The sequence below is a fragment of the Danio rerio genome, chromosome 6 (assembly GCF_049306965.1).
Source record: "Danio rerio strain Tuebingen ecotype United States chromosome 6, GRCz12tu, whole genome shotgun sequence".
NCBI lineage: Eukaryota > Metazoa > Chordata > Actinopteri > Cypriniformes > Danionidae > Danio > Danio rerio.
In genome coordinates this window covers 43828462-43850620 of record NC_133181.1, presented here as the reverse complement: position 1 = coordinate 43850620, position 22159 = coordinate 43828462, and the positions used below count along the sequence as shown (strand labels likewise).

General features: G+C 34.9%; 1 protein-coding gene and 1 long non-coding RNA gene across 25 annotated transcripts in view; both read right to left on the bottom strand.

Moving 5' to 3' along the window:
* cadpsb (Ca2+-dependent activator protein for secretion b) overlaps positions 1 to 22159 on the bottom strand; it is a 188532-nt gene that overhangs the window by 151034 nt on the left and 15339 nt on the right. The window lies entirely within an intron of this gene.
* LOC141386332 (uncharacterized) lies at positions 9419 to 16671 on the bottom strand. The gene is made up of 3 exons (XR_012408114.1): positions 14941 to 16671; positions 11805 to 14641; positions 9419 to 11753 (listed from the first exon to the last, which is right to left on the bottom strand). It is a non-coding gene; the product is annotated as an uncharacterized lncRNA (long non-coding RNA).

The following is a 22159-nucleotide window of genomic DNA, read 5'->3' as shown; positions in this document are numbered from 1 at the left end:
TAGAACGAAATACTAAATGCATGAGATTGCATGGTTAAGCAATACAAATAGTGTAATTCTGCATACATAATACTCAAAAACTCATCTTGCCATACTGATGAAGCTATTAGTATGGTGCGCCACTGAGAATGTCAACATATCAAATAACAGCAGACGCATGTTCTTTCCCGGAAGAACATTCATATCGCCTGCTGTACACTAGATGTAATTAATAATCAGGATAATAAGCAAAGAAACAGATAGAACCATCAGCAGCACAATGCAGACAAAAAAAATCCTTGAATAAATGAAAGAAAGCAACACCAGCAGCACTGCAGTGATACACACTGAGCAAAAACTGTCAAATAAGAATGCCGAGTTCAGTCGTCAATGGCTTAGCAACATATTAGCATCCCAAAATTCCCCAAACGAGTCATTTCCCTGCTTTATCGGACTCTCTGGAACTCAGGGATACTGATCTGCTAAAGGGGAACACACTGTTCTGCATTGTCCTGAAGCGGGCAACTCTTTTCCTCCTCTCCCCTCCCTGCATCCCTCCATGCCATTTTCTATGTTTAGCATGACGCTTGTGGCGCTGAAAGGCTATGAACCCACAAAGCCAGTGCTGAAGATAGCAGCTGGTTAGTTTTGGTGTCTGTGTGCCACGAGGCAGAAAGATCAGACCTCCGCTGAGCAGCCGCCACAAGCACATTACATTTAAAATAAAAAAGCACGCAAAGCAGGTAAATAATTTGGGGTTTCACTTGAATGCAGGTGCTTTTGGCATTGTATAAACCCTACTTCAGGTCTTTGAGTGGGTATTAAAATATATGTGCAAATGAATAACATTATGCAGACAAGAAAGAAAGCTAAAACAGATGACATAGGAAAGAATCAAGATCTTACGAGTGGGATATTGACATTTAGTTCAATATACATTTGCTGTAACCCTTGTGTACTATTGTGTTCAACGGCAAACATTAAAAGTTTAACCTTTTCCCAACAGGAAAAAACTGCAATAATCAAGAATGCATGGTTATATGCTGGCATGGCTTTGCAATTAAAAAGCAACATTATAATGAAAGTCAATGGGGCAAAAAAACTGAAAAAAGACAGGAACATAACAAAAGGCTAATACATTTACTAGTGTATTGTTACATTTTTTAAAGATTTTAAAGGATTTTCCCAAAAAATGGGTCAAAATAAGGTTTCTCACCAAAAATCATTCCATTTATGGAAACAAAGAGAAAGCTGTGGCCAAATTAAGACTCAAAGTCAGCCCAGAATGGATAAAAACACCCCCAACAGCAGAGAATGGGTAAAATTTAGTAAATTACATTTTAGATGTTATATTTTCAAGCAATTTGAGGTTTTTGGACTGACAATAAATGTGTTTCTACAACATAAAATAGTTTTCTAGCAAATTGAGGTATTTAGATTCTGAACAAATCAGTTCATTGAATGATATAATTTATTTATAACGACTTACTAAATGACTGTAAAAATGAAAATTTTTTTGTGAATTAATAAATTGGTTATAAATGGACTTTTTTATTTAATTCGCTTGAATTATTTAAATGAATCATTTGAAGGAATGAATCAGTGGTTCTCTCATTTAAAATCCAATCATTTTCTTGTTAGACATGATATTTACAGGTACTTTGGTTTTGCTTTGACAATGAACATTTCCACCAAGTAATCGCATGTTCAAAAAACCTGGAGCAGTATGTTTGGTTCCCAAATGATTTAATAACTCATTCATCATGTATAAGTCATGTGTTTCATTCCTTAATGAATCAGCATTTTGAACAAATTAATCGGTTATTTTTATGCATTTATTTTGTTCTTGGCTGAATTATCATTTTGAACAAATCTTTAAATTTAATGACTAAATGTTTAAAATATTGAAAAATAAATACATTTATACAGGGTATTTTTAGGTACTTTGAGTAGTTCATTGGGTTTTGAACATTGATTTTATTTTCTAAATGTAACTGTGTCTTCCTGGTGAGTGGTGAGATTTATTTTCCTGAATGAATCAGTGTTTTGAATGAATCAATTTAGCAAAGGATTCAATGACCTTTCATAAACATTGATTGATTTCATATTATATTGATTGATTAATGACATTTTTTATATTATATTGACATAATTATCTTGACCGGAATAGCAATTTGAATGAATCAAATGAAGGAACTGATTTAATGACTCATGCTGCATGCATAAACATTCATACAATTAATTAACAGTATTTTTTGTAGGATTCTTAAAACAGTATCCAATACAAATCACACGTTGCAAAACAATTAAAAAATTTCCTTTCGTATTTGTGCATGTTTTCTTGTATCATTAGCCCCTTTCACACATACAGACCTTTCCGGAAAATTACCGGCAATTTTCCGGAAAGGTTGTATGTGTGAACAGGTCCTTTTTGAAAATACCGGTAAATTCGTTCTGGCTATTTTCCGGAAAGAGAAGTTGTAACATTACCGGCAATTTGCCGGAATGCTGCGCTGTGTGAACGCAGAAGGAATATTTCCGGAATAAGCGCGTGCACGTCTAGAACGTGCTGACGTGAGCCGTCTGCTTTAGCCAATCACAACAGTCAGACGCATTTACGTCCGCGCGGTTTGTTAGAATAAAAGCCTTTGAATATTTTTCCAGACGCATTTAGCTGCTAGAAGTTAGTCAGATCACGTTTATATGTTCTTCTTAATGCCAACTGTGCAAATAATCATCGATAAGATGCTTATGATAAGCCGTTGTTTGTTTACCTTCAAGCTTTGCGTGTGCCCATGAAACAGCCTGTGAGCGCCAGCACACACACATATTATGATCTCGACATGCGAAAGTGATCCTGCGAAAGTTGTTCACAATATTGATCATCAAAAGAGTTTGTAATTTAGTCAAATGTTTACAAATACAAGCGCAGCCGTTTCAAGCTCATTTGTGGTGAATGATGTCAGAATTTACCGGTATTTTGGAATGGATGTGTGAATGCTCTTTTCCGGAAAATTTCCGTAACGTCCTCGCCTGTGTGAACAGCGCTTTTTTGAATATACCGGTAAAGTCGTTCCGTAAATTTTCCGGATATTTACCGGTATCACTGTGTGAAAGGGGCTATTGTCTCGCATAAAACAAACCGTAAAATCAACAGAAACACTGAAATGCACAGTATGTTGCGCAAAAGCAAAATTTCTCCTAATAACAGCCATGCTGACATTCAATACAACAGCAGCTCTTTTGCTGCCTTGCAAGCTCTGTGATAAAATATTCCTTTGTAACAACCTCAAGCATATACAGACTTTTAGAAGAAACATAAAGCCTCAAGCAAAAGAAGCTCAACTCAGAGCCGTAGTGTTGTAGGAAATGCAAACGGGTTACTTTGCATTTGCTTACACGAAACCTCACCATGCACCAAAATGCCTTCTAAAAAAACAGCATGTTCATTTCCATTGGATCTCAATTGATATCTGTGTCTCTCTTTGTATGAGCAGATTGTGTCAAAAACCCTTCATTGGAATATTGACGGCAAAGTACAACTTTAGTATTTGGGAGCAAGTATACATTTTACTAGTAGGGATATTTGCTGAAGCTTTTATCACAGTATACAGCCGGGTTTTTCAGTCTCAAAGGACCGTGAGGGTATTCAATCCAACTCCATTTAGTTTAGCAAGACCATGCGTAAACAATTCAAATTTTGGATTTCCTTTATTGATAAATGCATAAACTTTGTAAATCAACAGTTTAGTGTTGTATTTTTGTAAAAAAGAAATAAATAAATATATATGGGCCGAAATAAAATCGAAGGCAAAATATTAAAAGTTTTCTTGTATGACTTGACGTCCATGTCATGTTGTCATGACATCCAGTGATTTTTCAAGGCTTCTCACGTGGGCTAATTGAGTGCATGCCTGCTTTAATACACCACTGCAATTAATCATTTGAGCGGATGAAGATGTCACCCTCATGAAAAAGAAAACTTGATAAAGAGAATGGACAGATACGTATGCGTTTATCTTGCCACAAGCTAGCACAAAGCCATTCTGCTTGATTTGTAATGAGACAACTGGAGTTGTAAAGAGTGGAAATGTGAAAGCCACTATAAAACCAAACATGAACATTTTGAATGGCAGTGTCCACAAAATACAGATATAAGGACTACACAACTAAAACATTTAAAATTTTCATTACACCTTTTGCATTTTTCACCTTTTTTTGGAGAGGGCTCTGGATGCAGACTTGGTGCAGTTGCAATCTGAGCTGCATGCAATGCTTTTTAATGCCCACACCTAACTCCACCCCTCACAGTGATGTCACAAGCTCCATTGAGTGCATTGTAATCTCAGCTTGCATCATCATGGCTGCATCCAGATGCTATTGTTTTTTTGGCCTACCTTTAGTTGTGTTTTGCACAAAAATGCACTTAGTGGTTGTATGTATTAGTAGTTTTGCATTACAATTTACATTGTATTTAATGTGTTTTGAATGCAAATGCCACTTTATTTAAAGTTCTCATTAGTAGATGTCAATGTGCATTAAAGGGACAGTTCAGCCAAAAAAAATTATTTACTCACCCTTCACTTGTTCAAAACCTAATTGAGTTCTGTCTTCTGTTAAACACAAAAGAAGATATTTTGAAAAATGGTAGTTGCTGGGATCCACTGACTTTCATAAGAGCAACTCCAAATTGCATACTTAAACTTGAACTTATTCTATTCTACACTGTTATGTAGTATAAATAGTATATGAAAAATGAGAGTACACTGTATACTGAAAATTTAAAAAAAAAATTCTGAAAAGTATAAGTGCTCTTTAAATACCTGGATGATGCACTTATTCAACTGTATATAAGTGTGGAATGTTGAACACTTCATGCGCTCAATTGTTGCAGCATTACTCACGTAATGGAAGGAAAGGAGTTATCAGACACAAAGGTTGGATTTTTTTTATCTATTTTAGATTGTGCAAGCAAAATTCTCCCACGTTAGTCATCATGCCCCCTCCTGATGGTGAATGCAGTTGTACTCATAAAAGGAACTATTTGGTGGCTAATTTCAGTAATTTGGCAACCATTAAACATCACCATTTAGTAAAAAAAAAAATTGTATATAAGTGTTCCATTTGGGACAACACTAAACTCTACACTACACGGTTGAGTGTATAAGTGCATAAGTGTATAGTGTATAAGTGCATAGTGTGTCATTTGGGACCATTTATGTTTTCTTTTCTGCCTTTGCTTCTTTCCAACAACCAGCATTCTTCAAAACATCTTACTTTTTGGTCAACAGAAGAAAGAAACTCAAAAAGATTTAAATCCACATGGGGGAAGAGTAAATAATGAAGTAATTTATGAGTGAACTATCCCTTTTTCCCTTTATTTCAAAAGTCATAAGTTTTAAAAATACAGCATCAATGTCATTAGCTATTAGGTCTGTTACATTAAAAAGTTATGACTTTTGTTAAGAAATGCACATGGCCTAAGATTAATAAATGCTTTACAAGTACTTTAAAGTTTAACTTAACAAATGAACCCATGTTTAAAACTATCAAACAATATAGAACTATAAAAAAAAAACACAATTTTCTCATTCAATATCTGAATGTTGTAGGAAAAATACAAGTATTCCATTTGGAACGACACTAAATCTACACTACATGAGTGTACAGTATAGGTGCATAATGTATAGTGTATAAGTGCATTGTGTGTCATTTGGAGCACAACAGTACTGTAGTATTTTTGTGCTGCTATACAAGCTTGATGCATCCCACCAACCAGCATTCTTCAAAACATCTTCTTTTGAGTTCAACAAAAAAAAAAAAAAAACTCAAAAAGGTTTAAATCCACATGGGGGAGAGTAAATAATGAGGTAATTTTTGGGTGAACTATCACTTTTTTTTTCCTTTGCTTAAAAGGTCATTATGTTTTTATTAGCTTAAAAAAGACGACATATGAACTTTTTATAGTTATTAGCCCCATTAAATAAAAAAGTTACGACTTTTTTTAAGAAATGTATATGACCTATGTTTAATACATGCTTTACAAGTACTTTTTTATCATCACTTTAATTAAGCTGAAGCCATATTTAAACCTTTAAAACAAAAGGCCTATAAAGAAACACAATATTTTCTATCAATATCTAAATGTTGTGGGTCAGATTAACATGCAAAAATATTGAAAATAAATAGTTTTTAAGTCTATCAAAGGGCCCATAAAATAAAATAAAAAAGTTTTTTAGATATTAGTATCCGTATTGTTATACTTTAGGATATCTACACAGCAAATTCATTAGTGTTAAATTTCGAGTGTTGTGGTTATTCAGAGTAAAGTGATAAAATTCTAGAATTAGATTAAGATAAAATAACCCTCTCAGTGTTAGAAGCTGATTTGCCTCCTTGACATACTGTACAGAGTAACATGTATCTAACGCTAATACAGTGTTAACCACTACATCCGGGAATTTATGCAGTTATATCCCTGTAGGATTTTTCCAGATGCCATTTGTTTTTGCCACAAGGAGCAATGAGATGAAGCAACTGGTGAGTAAAAGTACTTAAAATGTTTGTATATAGACATTTGACATAAAAATCGTTATACACAGTATCGTGAGTTTTAAATATCTCACAAGAAAGTATCGTTTTTCATCTTTATTTTGTTCTGTACTAGCTTTGTTACAGTAAAACTAATGAAAATAAAGCTCTCTTAAAACTGCTCGTTTGGTTTAAATATATGAGAACATTACCTGAATATTAAATAAAATGTTGCAGATATTAAACAAGGTATATTTTTATTTTTGTGCAGTGTTGAAAATTTGACCCAAGAGTGTTAACACATAACACTGAAGGTGTCCATATGATCTTTTGTGGTGTTAATATTTTACACTATAAGTTTGCAAATTAACACTCTGAGTGTTGATAATGTTAACGCTTTCAAAAGTGTTATTTTAACACTTTTATAGTATTTCCCATATAAACTCTGAGGGAGTGTTAATTTTAACTCTAAGGTAGTTAAATCTACTATCTAAAATTTGCAGTGTATAAGATACTGCTCACTAAACAGTAACAATTTACATTTAGAAGATCTAAAACTGCTATAAACATGCAAAGCTAGTAGTTTCTCACTCGCCTAAATGGATCAATGTTTTTTTCACATCACCTCAAACTTCAGTTTCTCATCAAATCAAATGCTCTCCAGTATCTGACATGCCCCGTCCCCTTCAAGACGCTTCACATTTGATGTACTTGAGCTCAACCAACCTCACTGGCAGAGCGGTGATAAAACAAATCACTGTTTTTTAAAAGGAGGGAGGGGCTACACTATGCCCCACCCTCTTTTCATGTTTCGGTTGAGATCATGTCAAACATCGAACAAAAAATGCTCAGTTCAAAGCACTTCATGGGACCTTTAAGTTTTATTAAGTACTATTAGGTCCTCAAAGCATTTAGTAATATGAAGCCAACGCTACAATCTGAACAATCTTATAAAGCACTCTAAAAGTTGAAATAATGAATAATTATGCAAAATACCATGTGACTGCATATTAATTATCATGATGTATTGCATTACTGAATATCCTCCCATGTCTAGGTGCTGGTGAGCTATCAGTGAAACATATGAGTACAAGTGCTTCAACTGACAGTCAAACCATAGCATTTTAATCACAGCTCCAAAAGACAGAGCCCACAGCCAGCCTTTTCTCTGACACAAGTGCAAAATAAAAGGCATTTTCAGAGTGAGTAGTGGGAGAAATGAAGGGAAAAACTGAAAGTCAGATGTGATGGAAAAACAGAGAAAGTGCCTTAGAAGGGTTTTGGTGCTTCCATGTGAGCTGAGAGAGATTTAAGTATGAGACAGTATGTGTGTGTGTGAGAGAGTTCCAGAGTGCTCAGTATTAGAGGTAATGGGTGTCTGTGTGTCTGTCTCACGCAGCTAACGTGTATGTGTGTGTGTGTGTGTGGGTGAAAGCACTTGCCTGAAACTCCACTAATCCAGCTAAAAATAAGAACTTGTGCCATGTGACACACAGACTCTGTAAGATGGCTTCCTCTTGTGAAGAATTAATGCTACGCTGACAGAAAAGATGAAGTCGGAGCAGACAGACTGTGACAAAAGTGACATGCGCATGGATTTTAAATGCAGCTTAAAATGCAATGTACAATTTGAAGAATGCAAAGTAAAATGCATTAGTTTGTAAATAAAGTACAGTTCTAGATTACATCTGCGTATGTTTTCATTTCACAAACATCATGAGAATAAAGGAAACTGAAAGAAATGCATTGTTTTTTTCATGGTCTATGGCTTCCACAAACATTTGAACTATTTTTTGATTGAAACTTACAGAGTAGGGTAGCAAGGTAGAAACAATTACATGGTAAATATGTTATTTAACTGGTAAATCTGTTTATTAAAATTGTATTTAATTTATAAATATTAAATAATAGTATTTTTGTTTATTTAAATATTATTAATATTTTTCAAATATAATAAATACCGTAAATAAATAATTTATACATTTCTAAATCTGTGCACGTGTAAGTCCATAATATATGTATGATTATGTGTGGAAATGTACAAAATGCACAGATACTGCATAAAGCCTGGTTTCTACTTCTGCGTCGAGCAATCGGTGTTGCTCTGCAATAACACTTCCAAAACACTAGCTGGCAATGAGGTTTTAATGTTCCTCTGTGTCGGGTTTCTTCTGTGGTGTTTTGTTTTTTTCTGATCACTACCTTACTGTACAAGTGGCTCAAACTTGCTTATTTTGAGGTGGGAACCGGCGGACGTGCAACAACTTTAATCATAAGGTAAACACAAAACAAAACTTTCCATCTGGAGCTCCTTCACAGAACTGGACGCTTGTAAATGCTCGCTCTAATCAGCACTACAAAGCTGACCAGTCACAGAGCTTGCGCTACGCGTTGTTGTGATGTATAGTTACGTTTTTTGAGAGGTGCGTGTCAGCGTCAGCAACGGCCATAGCGAGGGCTATGAGTCCACGCGCAGGCTGCGCCGGAGCATGCGTATAAATTAGCCTTAATAAACCTGCCATTCAAATAATATTATGCTAAAAAGTTACAATAAATAACAAATGTATATACAATTTTTAAAAAAGGCTTTGTAGATGACATCAAAAGCTATGTTTCCATACAAAAATGCAAATTAACTTTATGCGTAAAACTGGATTATCGCATAAAAGATGTGCGAATAAAGCAGCGTTTCCATCCAAAGAGTCAAAGAGAACAAAATTGTCACTTCCTGATTAACTTCCTGATTAAAATTGAATTTTCTGTGGTAGAAGAAGCTGCGAGAATCTTTTCTTTATTTATTAAATGACTTTCACCTCAGAAGGCAATCCTAACACGCAGTGAACGTGGAGTGGAGCACAGACGCTTTTAATTCTGGAGGTCATTAATAATATTCATTCATTTTTTTTTTCAGCTTTGTCCCTTTATTAATCTGGCGTTGCCACAGCGTAATAAACCCTTCCAGCTGCAACCCCTCTTTGGGAAACATCCACACACTCTCATTCACACTCATACACTACGGACAATTTAGCCTACCCAACATCTTCAAAATTTGTGCACATCTTGACCTTTTCATCAACTGTTTTTTTATGCGCATATCCAAAATGTGCATAAAAATAGGTGGATGGAAACGTAGCTTTTGGCTCCATAAAAACATTATCACATGAGAAACATCATCACACAGAATGCCCTTTTTTAATTCTTTAGATTTTTGTTTATGAGTGGTCATTAAAGATTCTTTAGTGACATCAGAAAGACTCCTCTATGGTGGAAAAAACAAAACAATTTAAAGCCCGGGTTGTTTAGCAGGCATATATTTACACAATCAACTACTAAGTTATCAAAAAGTGTATTTTCCTCCTTTGGCGATGTCTTATTTCATCTAGGGCACAAAATGGGCCAAGGCTGCTGCTTCTGCTCTCCTAAAATCATGATGAAAGGGGGTTAGAGGGATCTATCATGCTAAAATGTAATGGATGCTCTCTTCGCATGTTCACTGTCGAAATAGAGACCTTGAGAAACACACAAGGTCACACCGGCCTGCCAGGAAATAGAGAAGGGAGAGAGAGCGAGTGAAAGGAAGGAGTGCTAGTGCTGATTAATGGATTATAGGATATGGAAAAGGCTGGATGGATGGGAAGTGTATGTGTATGTGTGTGTGCTTGTGTGTACGAGTGTGTCTGTGTACTTTTTTTATACGGTTTATGAGGACACTGATTTGTATAACATACATATAGTGATGATGGTATGACATTGTGGATGTGGTTTATGAGGACATGTCTTGTGTCCTCGTATTTCAAAATTCTTAAAAGTCATACTTAATTGTGTCTGTTGACATTAAAATTCACCACCAGTTTCCTGTAAGTGTGTAGAGTAAGGCAATATAATGTGTTGTTTACAGTATAAAATACACTACACCTTTGGAGAGTCCTTGTAAACCACACATTCAATAGAGTTTAGATTCTCTGCCCGAGCCCATACTTCAAGCATTTGTGTTTTTTTAGTGATTACTTGATTAGCCTAATTGGGTGGAAAGCTATGCCATAATTAGAAATATTATATGACTATTTTAGCATAGGTATGATGATGATACGACAATGTTGATGTGGTAAAAATCCTTAAAAATCATACATAATGGTATCTTAATGGTGCAGAAGTAAGGTAAGGCAATATAATTGTCACGATCACCAGCAATCGTAACTTCATAGATCGCTGGATCTCACTCACAATATTTATGGACTACAAATCCACCATTTCTGGACTACATTTTCATACATGCACTCTGCTCACACACACACACACACATGCTTCCTTATTCTGCCTGATTACACTCGCACCACCTGAAGATTGCCAAAGACTGATTGCACACACTATTTAAGCAGCGCACACACACACCCATCGCAGAGTCTTGTTATCTGTAAAGTGACATTTCAAGGCGTTTCCTAGTCTGGTTTTCTTGTGTTTTGACCTAGCTTAGTTTGTCCTTTTGTCTTAGTCTGCCGCCTGCCTTCCGACCTCTCCCCTGATAGTTTGACCACGATTCTGGATTTGTCTTTATACATCTGTTTGCACCCGTATTGACCATTACATGCCTGACTACCTCAATAAACCTGCAAGTGGATCCGATCTCAGTTGTCTCTGTCACTCCCCGGGTTACAATAATAAGTGTTGTTTTACAGTATAAAATACATTACGCCTATGGAGAGTCCTTGTAAACCCCACATTCAAGTATGTGTGAGTATGTACTGTACTTGTTTATATGACTTACAAGGACACAAATTCATATAAGGACACAGGGACGATGTTGATACGACAATGTTGATGTGGTAAAACTTCTTAAAAATCCTACTTAATGGTGTCTGTATGATGTAGAAGTAGGGTAAAGCAACATAAGTGACATTTTACAGTATAAACTAGATTATGCCTATGGAGAGTCCTTGTAAACCACACAATCAAGTTTGCGTTTGTGTGTGTACTTCTTTATGTAACTACAAGGAAACATAGTTGTGTAAGGACACAGGTGTGATGGTGCTATGACTACGTTGATGTGGTAAACATTCTTAAAAATCATATATAATGGCATCTGAATGATGTAAATCTAGGGTAAAGGCCGGCTCACAGTGTGTCATTATTTATAATCCTGTATGATTGTAGCATGTCAGACTGCATGAAGATGGCTTCCATGTCACGCTGTAAGATCTTAGCTGTCATAAAGACAGACTGAACAACAATGAAGATGCGCCAAACTATAAGACACTTTCACTTTCCCGATTTCTGAAATGATTCCTCACAGCAACTGTAAACAATCTGTAGTGGCAATTTTACACACAGTATGTCTCAATAATAAAACCAGGAAGAAAAAAACTTTTTTCTTTTTTCGTTTTGACATTTCCCCGTGGTCATTTGAATTGTCACATGGATTGCATCATCAAATTTGGAGCTCCTATTGGTTCTTGGATGGACGCCCACCACAGCTGTTGTCACACTGCAGGAACGTGAAATCTTCTGAAATCTTTCGACACTGCCAGAACTTCATCGGAGGAAAAATCTGATCGCAACGGGCGTTAAGCGGCTGTCAGTGAACATGTCAAACCAACGATCAAAGATCACTGATTTTAGCCAAATTTGTCTCAGATAAAAAAAAAACATGACTAAAGTCTTGCAGTGTGAGCAGGGCATCAGGCAATATAATAAGTGTTTTATAGTATAAAATACATCATGCCAATGGAGAGTCCTTGTAAACCACATATTCAAGTATGTGTGATTGTGTACTTGTTTATATGACTTACAAGGACATAAATGCATATGAGGGCACAGGGATGATGTTGATGAGACAAGGTTGATGTGGTAAAAGATCCTACTTAATGGAGTCTGTATGATGTAGAAGTAGGTTAAAGCAACATAAAATGTTTTTTTACAGTATAAAATACCTTACGCCTATGGAGAGTCCTTGTAAACCACACATTCAAGTATTTGTGTATGTGTGTTCTGGTGAGTGGGTGTGTGTGTGGCGGTGATGAGAGAATTCTGTCACATGCTTTATAAGTATAAGGGTCCAGGCAGCTCTCCTACAGAGACACGGCTGTAGTGCCACAACAAGTCGTACTGTAGCTACTGCTGTTCATCACATCCACTGTGACACCCTCCGCCTCCTCTACTCCCGCTAATACTACTTCCTTTCATCCTACAGTCCATGCCTCGAGGCCAGAAACCTGCAGACGCATCTAAACTACAGTTCTGGCTCAAGGCAAGTGATAGACCTGTATATATTGGCCAGACTGATTAACAGGCTGTTTTGGGATTATCAGCATCAGACAGCCAATAAATGCTCCCGCTTGGCTGATTAAATTATTTTTCTTCTTGTGTCCAAATCACAAGAACAGACATAAAATTAAATATTTTTGTATTTGACTTTATTTAAAAATTATATTTTTTTATTTAGATGTTGACTGTTTTGCATGTAAACCTCCTGTAATACACAATTAAAAATGTCCAAAATAATTTTAGAACATTCGTTTTAGTCTACAGCCTATACAGACTAACAGCTTATATTGAAACCAAGGCCAGGTTTAGCCACTTTATTATGTCCTTTAACTAATAAAAAATTATTGTCTTTTAATGTTGACAACAGATGAAGTTTTGTAGTGATTTTATTGAAAGTATTGTGACATTTAGTTTGATCTGTTGGTATGGTAATTATTTTGAGCCCTAGAAGAGGTCAATGGGGAAGGTGGGGACAACAGCCAGTCAATTGTTGGGATCAAAATAAAAGAGAATTGAGAGCATATACAAAGAAAGAGTAATTAAACAGGCTAACATGATTGTCAATGTTGAGAGGTATTATAGGGCTGGGCGACAATGCAAAAAAAGTTTAAACAAAAATATCTGATCTTTTTATAATAAAATAAACATCAGTGTTAAAGAGCCTCTTAAACTTGATAAATAAAAAAATGAAATGTGACAATAAACAAGGCACTAAATAAAATGTTACAAAGTGTGTACAATGGTAAATTGTGCATGCCGAATAATCAAAGCAAACCTTTAAGGTGTGAATAATAATGATACCAGTAAACCTCAAACTCAGTAAACAAAAGAAACTATGATAATCAAATCTGAGCTTTCAAGTAAAAGGAAGCAACTATCATTATTCAAATTAATATTGCAACATTACAAATTGTGAAGTTGAATGACTATATTACCACTATGCTAAAAAAAGCTTTCAGATGGGGTGGTAGTGGTTGGGATGCACAAGAAAAGAAACCAAAAAGCCACTCAACATCTTTACATACTTTATTTTTTTACAATCTACTTACTGCTGCTAGTCATCAAACTAATTTTCACGCGTGTTGTTAATCTGACCTAAAGTAACAATCGTCCTTCACTATTTTCAATGCGCTTTGTGCTCGCGGTCCCCTGGCATCTTTCTGTTACTAGGGGACCAACCGTTTTCTCAGAGAATGACAAACAGATAAACCTTTGCTGCAGCTCCGATGCAAGTTTATGTAGAAAAGTAAAGAGCACTGCCATGTTTAGATGAGCTATGTTTGTCTGAGGTAATTGGTCTGCCGCTATTATTGAAATGTGTATATTTCATAAAAATTTGAAGCAGATTGGTTAGTTCTACCTACATGAACTGCGCTGTGCACATGGCATTCAAAAAGCTGAGATGCTTTCAACTAGGTGTGCCTTGAAAACTTTCAACCAAGTGTGCCTCGCTCCCATATGCAAGTCGCACCTCTTTTAGAAATCGCATCCAAAATTAAACTTTGTTTTGACATAATATATGTGTGTGTGCTGTTTAAATTTATAATCTCTACATAAGTACACCCATGCATGCATATATTTGAGAAAATGTTTTAGATATAAAATGTATCTGATACAAATTATATATACATTTAGATATCTATAACTTTTTTGTGGGTGTAGTTTTGCTTTTATGTATGTGTGTGTATCCCACATTTAATATACATAACACACACATATATTATGTCAAACAAACTTTTATTTTGAATGCGAATAATCCTTGGCCAGCACTAATTAAAATGATAATGCTGTGCCAACTATGTTGGATCTGACAGTAATGTTGCCCCACAAGAGTGTTAATTGTAAATAAAGTGTTTTAATTTTCTGATCCCTACACTGTAAAACCCCCAAAAGTTAAGGTAACATTTGAGGAAACCGATTGCTACAAACCATTTGAGTTCAAAAACAAATCCATATGAGTACTGTGAACTTGCTCTATTAATGTTGAACTTAGTTAAGTTTAATTTTAAACTAATTTCAAGAGGAGCACGTGCTCATGATTGACCCAGCTGGTCCACATTAGCTAATTATGATCCTCCAATCAAAGGATCCCAAATCACTATATATATCCTCATTTCCTTTCTACAATATCTTCGTTTGGAAGAAACCCCCCTCCTCCCCTTTTTCCACCTTTATCCAGAATGGGCAGCACGGTGGCCCTGTGACTAGCACTGTTGCCTCACAGCAAGAATGCCAATGGTGTTGGGTCCTCGCTGAGCCATCTGGCATTTCTGTGTGGAGTTTGCATGTTTTCCCCGTGTCCACGTGGGTTTCCCCCGGGTTCCCTGGTTTCCTCCCACCATCCAAATGTGCTATATATTACAGATAAAATAAGCCTAAACCTTTTTTATAATGTCTTACTCTCAGGAAGTTTGCCTTGGCCTCAGCAGCGGGGGAGTTTAAGATAGACCTGAGCTCAATCTCCACTCGCCCTGCAAAAGGGGGGGGAGCCCTGGGCTCGAAGATCCCTTGAGTTCAGGGCTCTCTCCCGGGACAGCATGCCAAACAAGCTATGTATAAATCGTGAGCTAAATGTGAACTCTTGAATGAGGTATTTAATTAATAACAGTTAATTAATTAATACCTACTTTTTTCAAATGAGTAGAATTAACTTTCAGTCAATTTTGAGTTAACTACACTCGTTTCATTACATAAAGTTGACTGTTGGGTTTTACAGTTTATTAATTAGTCTATTTTATTAACAGTATACACTGTTTTTGATATGAACTATGATTTTTGAACGCAAACCAAAAAAGCCTCAATCCATGAAGGACATAAATCCCAAAATCATTCATATTTGATTAAAAACTTCTTCATTTTTACATCTAAAGATGACTAAAGTCTTTGAAAGGACAGTAGAACAAGTAAATTATGACATAAATTGAACATTCATGGTGAACGAACCTTTTAAATAACTTTTTAAACACTACACATCATGGTGAATGCAATTTTTAATTGCCTTTTTATTAATCTGTAAAATTTAGCTCTGAAAATCAAAAGTTCCGACTTTGGTTGCACATTAAAGGATAATAAATCCATAAAAATTCAACATTTTCCTTTGTACACCAAAGAAAAGTTTAGTTTTTGGTTTGCCTCTGCTCCGCAGACTAGAGAGGCTTGTTATTATCTCTCTCACTTCTAATTGAGCCGTCTATCTTCAAAGTGCAAAAATATGAGAAGCCAATTAGTGCTGAATAGCAACATAAATTACACATAAGTTTTGCCTCTAATTGATCATGGGTAGGACACTTTATTTCCATGAATATTATAAGTCTCATTAGTAGCTTTATTAGGGCAGAAGTAAGTTATCCGTTCCTGATCTTTATTTGGTGTATAAACAACCACATAACGAACCCCATAACTTTTGACGATTTTACAAATGAGGTACTCTAAAACTCACATGCTCTTTATGGTTTCCTTGATTATCTTATTCTGCTCTTAATATTTTCAGGGAAGTATCACACTGCTCGAGCAGATGTCCCTCATCTCGGAGTGTTTCTATCTGAGCAACACTTGCTTAAATAGTTATGAAAGAAATCACACATGTACACACATACGAAGACCGACTTCCACACATACGGCAGTGCCCTTAAAAATGCTAACCAAAATTAACAGTTTTTAATGAAAGCAAACCGCATGCTGCGCTGGCTCTTTTAAATGTAAATACTCTGCTTCAAAAGTTTGAACACAGCCTTCATATCGAGCTTTGATTGATGAAAGTGAATGCATATAAAATGTTCTGTTTTCCACTTTCACACTGCGTTGAGCTACAAAAACACTTCATACTACACTTACATACATACATTCACTTAATCTGAAAAATCTGAAAATGTACAATTGAAGTCAGAATTATTAGCCCCTCTGTATATTTTTTCCCAATTTCTGTTTAATTTTAAGAAGATTTACAATTTAGAAACACATTTCTAAACATAATAGTTTCAATAACTCATTTCTAATAACTGATTTATTTTTATCTTTGCCATGAAGACAGTACATAACATTTTACTACTGTAAATATTTTTCAAGCCACTATTCAGCTTAAAGTGACATTTAAAGGTTTAACTAGGCAAGACAGGGTAATTAGGCAAATCGTTGTATAAAATCGGTTTATCCTGTAGACAAGTTAATTTCGTTAAAGAAAAATTCTCATCATAATTTTTGTGACATTGAAACTTTTCAAGACAACAAAAACAAGAGCAGTTTACCCTATTAAAGTAATAGGGTTTGCTAAATAATTGCACAATACTGCATTCAGATGGCTAACGTTCTTACACGTAGATTGATTGCTGACACATAATTTTACATATTATTAATGATATAAATAAACAATGACTGTTTTATTTTGGTCTTTGGTGGAAAAGCTATATTCCATATTTTAATAAGACTGTTATTTAATGTTATTTAATTTCAAGTTAGAATATTTTGTTTAAATAAATGTATACAATAGGTGGCGCGATGGGACAGTAGGTAGTGCTGTCGCCTCACAGCAAGAAGGTCACTGGCTTGACCCTCAGCTGGGTCAGTTGGCATTTCTGTGTGGAGTTTGCATGTTCTCCCTGCGTTCGCATGGGTTTCCTCTGGGTGCTCCGGTTTCCCCCACATGTCCAGACATGCGGTACAGGTGAATTGAGTCAGCTAAAATTGTCATTGTATGCGAGTGAATGAGTGTATGGATGTTTCCCCAAGATGGGTTGCGGCTGAAAGGGCATCCACTGCGTAAAACATGTGCTGGATCAGTTGGTGGTTCATTCCGCTGTGGTAACCCAGATTAATAAAGGGACTAAACCGAAAAAAATTAAATGTATCCAATAATTTAATTAAATTACACTTAATTAAATACATTTGTAAATTGGCTTCCACTTTAATGGAAATATATTACCTCATTATCTCAATTAAAGTAATCATTAAGCAGAAAATGACATGTTTTACTATAGATTTTAGACCTAGGGCGCCGCCACCTTGGAATGTCCCTGTGTCTGACGTCAAAGGGTTGGTTTCATTTCCTCAGCTGAACAGATACAGTGGAAGTAATGGACTGAACATGGAGACTTTACAGCTTAATTTAACCCAATGCGTGAAGTTGGGGATGTGGAGCTGTTGCAAATACAAACATCAGATGCGTTTGTAATAGAAAAATAAAAAATACTTTAAAATACTCAAAATTTGCTGTAAAAATTAACAAGGCAATCAGAAAAAAGAAAGCTTTAGGGGCCGATCACACTGAACCGGATTTTACATTCCAAAAACGCAAGGTGCACCACACTGCCTTTTTGTTGACCAGCAAAAAAAAAAATCAGTGCAGTACAACGACTGAATCAGCAGCATATTGTGCACAATTGGTGCTGTTGATGTTGTTATAATTGTAATATTTATTAATATTGTGATATTTATAATTTGTGAAGTCATACAGGTCTGGATACCTTTAAAATAGCGACCACTAGTCTTCTCCTTTAAAAGTCTTCATAATCATCTTGACTAGACAAACACTGCTGTCACCTTAACGGAAGCCATGCTCTGCTCTCATTTGATTGGAATCAATTTGATTTATTTGAATTATTTAGCCTGACATGTTTAGGCTGTTTTAAAAAATATCAAATGTTTGTCACAATATAAAAAATATTGTGTTCAAAGGTTGGAAAAGTTTTAGTTTTTTGACCCAGACATTTAAAAAGAACATACTTTAGAGCAGTAATCACAATACCATGAAACAGTGATACATTTATTCTAGCTTATCATAGCCTCAGTCTTATAACGGCCCATGTCTAAAGGAGACTAATAATATTGACCTTAAATGTTTTTTTTTTATTAAAAACTGATTTTATTCTCGCCAAAATAAAACCAGATAGACTTTCTCCAGAAGAAACCATAATATAGGAAATACTGTGAAAAATTCCTAGCTCTGTTAAACATCATTTGGGAAATATTTGAAAAAGAAATAAAGAAACTCACAGGAGATTTAATAATTGTGACTTTAACTCTATTAATCATTTAAATCTGAATTGATCATTATTAAAGTGCCAGGCTAAATTTACACCAGAGCATGGGTCATAAGTTAATTAAAGCAGCACTAAAAATAGCCACCATTTATTCCACTGTTTAATAATTCAACCTTAAATGTGAATGACCTGCTATATAAAGGAGTTTTTAAGAACCTTCCGGCTGGATGTTTATCACATCTGACAAAACGAATGTGCCAGTCTCTCACGCTGTCTTTCTCTTCTCACCTGTCCTTTTCTCTCAGCGAGTTTAATGAAGCGATAAATTTCATCCCTCTCACCCTGTTATATTAATAAGGTAATTTCAGAATCTCCAAATCTCTTCTGAGGACATCCAGCTCTAGCCTTTCAATCAAACATCCTCTTATCTCCATGGGACCCTCTAACTAACTAACTCCAGCTCCATCCAGCTGCCATAACCACTGCGGTCTCTCGGGTTCTGCTAATCTCCTGTCTGACCTCCACTCGCTTTCTATTACCGTCGTTGTCACCGCTGCGTCCTCGACCTGTTCACTTCACCACAGACCCTTGTCTCTACGCTGCCTTTATACAATTAAAGTCACAATTATTACACCTGTGATTTTTTTTTTTTTTTTTTAAATACACCATTTACCAAAATATGTTTAAAAGCGCAAAGAATTTTTCACAGCATTTCCTATAATTTTTTTCAATTGGAGAAAATCTTATTTGTATTATTTCGGCTAGAATAAAATCAGTTTTATATTTTTTATAAACCATTTTAAGATCAATATTATTAGCCCCCTTAATATTTTCATTTGGTTGTCGACAGAACAAACCATTGTTATACAACGACTTGCCTAATTAACCTAGTTAAGCCTTTAAATTGCACATTAAGCTGAATAATGGCATCTTGAAAAATATCTAGCAAAATATTATGTACTGTTATTATGGCAAAGATAAAAGTAGTTATTAAAACTATTATGTTTAGAAAATCTAAACATAAAATCTAAAATTACTTTTAGACAATGTATAAAATATAATTTGCAAAAATCTCGACAGTGCCCTCTATTGGATTTGTCATCTGAAACACTGAACGAATCATACCCAAAGCTAGGCATGGGCCAGTATAAAATTCTGATGGTATGAAAACCTTGGATAAATATTTCACGGTATGTGTTGTGATTGCTGCTCTCAAATATGCTCTTCTGGAAAAACAACAAAAATTTTTTTACCTATTAAACACAATTTATTATATTTTAAGAAACACAAAATATTTTGGAACAGTAAACATGTCAGGCTAAATAATAAATATAAATTATTGACCTGCTATCTTAAGTTGCAAAACTGATTTCTTACAAATCTTAAAAAGGCATCTTTGAATATCTTTCTTTTCTTTGGATATAAAGTAAGCTACTGCACTGGATACGCATAGGATGTTGGTTTATACGCAATTTGTTTCTCAGATGTTTGCTGAATCATAGTTGAGTCCTTTTCTGCTGGAGATACTGTTGCCCTAAAGATTTAAATAATTGTTTAAAAAAAAAAAACACTTGCATATACCTAAGAAACAGTGTGAAATAACATTTTTGCAGTTTTAAAACCTTGACTTTTCCAAACCGCAGTGAACCCTGAAAACAGTCATCGTCCCATGCCTACCCGGAGCAACATATTTTACTTTCTGAAAAACCAAAAACATACACTGAGGTATAGACTGCTCGACATTGGGAAAAAATCTGACATTGTGATATTTTATTTTGCTGTGATTTATATTGAGATATAAATACAATTTCAGCAGTCGACTTGACTAGCTCTGTTTGTAATGTAATCATCAACTTAGATTGGAATAATCTTGCAGAGGTGTGAAGAAATTGCAGGAATTATAAATAAGCCAAAAGTGAAATAAGTCAGATATTCAGGTACAGTAATATGATACGATATTATCATGTTTTGCTCCAGATAATGATGTATTACAATAAATAAAAACATCCACAATATATCATGATATTTGTAAATGAAGAGGGAATAATGCATCAAATAGTTAAAAGATATTAGAATTGCAGTATTGATATTTGTTTGCTTTGCTAAAATGAGAAGCGCCACCTCATGCATATCGCCATTTTGTCCTGCCCCTATTGAATCAAATGTCATGTAAAATTTAAATACTGAACATTCTTCATTGCTGATCAACTATAATAATAATAATTCCAGTTCCACATGCAGATGCTGTGATGTGACTAATGCGAAAGCACACACTGTGTTATCGATGCTGAAAAAATATATTGTCCAGCCCCACTGAGGCATGTATTTCCAATGAATCTGCACTCATTTTTTTGTTGAAGATAACGTGCAATAAAAATACAAAAAAGAAAATACATTTAATTACCGGCATAGACCAAAAGTCTGAGAACTTTAAGCTACTTTCATTTATTTCATAATTTTGGATGTTTAGTATACAATTAAAAGGCGGAATTTTTAATCCTGCTGTTAAATTTGAATAATTTAATAATTTCCATTTAAATATCTATATCTTCTATTTTAAGCTGCTTTGACACAATCTACATTGTAAAAGTGCTATAGAAACAAAAAAGAACTGATAGTTTTAATAAATAATTTCTAATAACCAATAATTAATTAGGTTATTTAGGCAAGTTAGGGTAATTAGGCAAGTTATTTAATAACAGTGGTTTGTTCTGTATACAAATTTAAAATAATATTGCTTAAGGGGGTGTCACTTATCAAAAAACATGCATTTATTTAAAAAAAAAAAAAAAAAAAAAAAAGCACTTACAACAGGAACTGGAATATCAAACACATGTAGGCCATGGAGATGTGACAATACAATACCAGACAATGAACAAACTGAACTCAAGAATATAAATACACAAGACATGATTGAACTGAATACAAACAGGGGAGAGACACAGGTGGAACTAATGAAACTAATGAATGGCGGGAAACTCTAACAAAGGAATCACATGACCATAACAGAAAGCACATGATACACAAACAAATGGCACAATAACACAAAGAAGACACCAGACTGTGACAGGGGGCTAATAATTCTGACCTTAAAATGTTAGTTTTTTTTATTGAAAACTGCTTTCATTCTAGCTGAAATAAAACAAACAAGACTTTCTCCAAAAGAAAAAATAATATCGAAAATAATGTGAAATTTCCTCACCCTGTTAAATGTCATTTGAGAAATATTTGAAAAAGAATTAATATTACACAGAAGAGGGAATTTCCCAGAGATGGGTTGTGGCTGGAAGGGCATCCGCTGCATAAAAACGTGCTGGATAAGTTGGTGGTTCATTCCGCTGTGGCAACCCCAGATTAATAAAGGGACTAAGCCGACAAGAAAATGAATGAATGATCAGAAGAGTGAATAATTT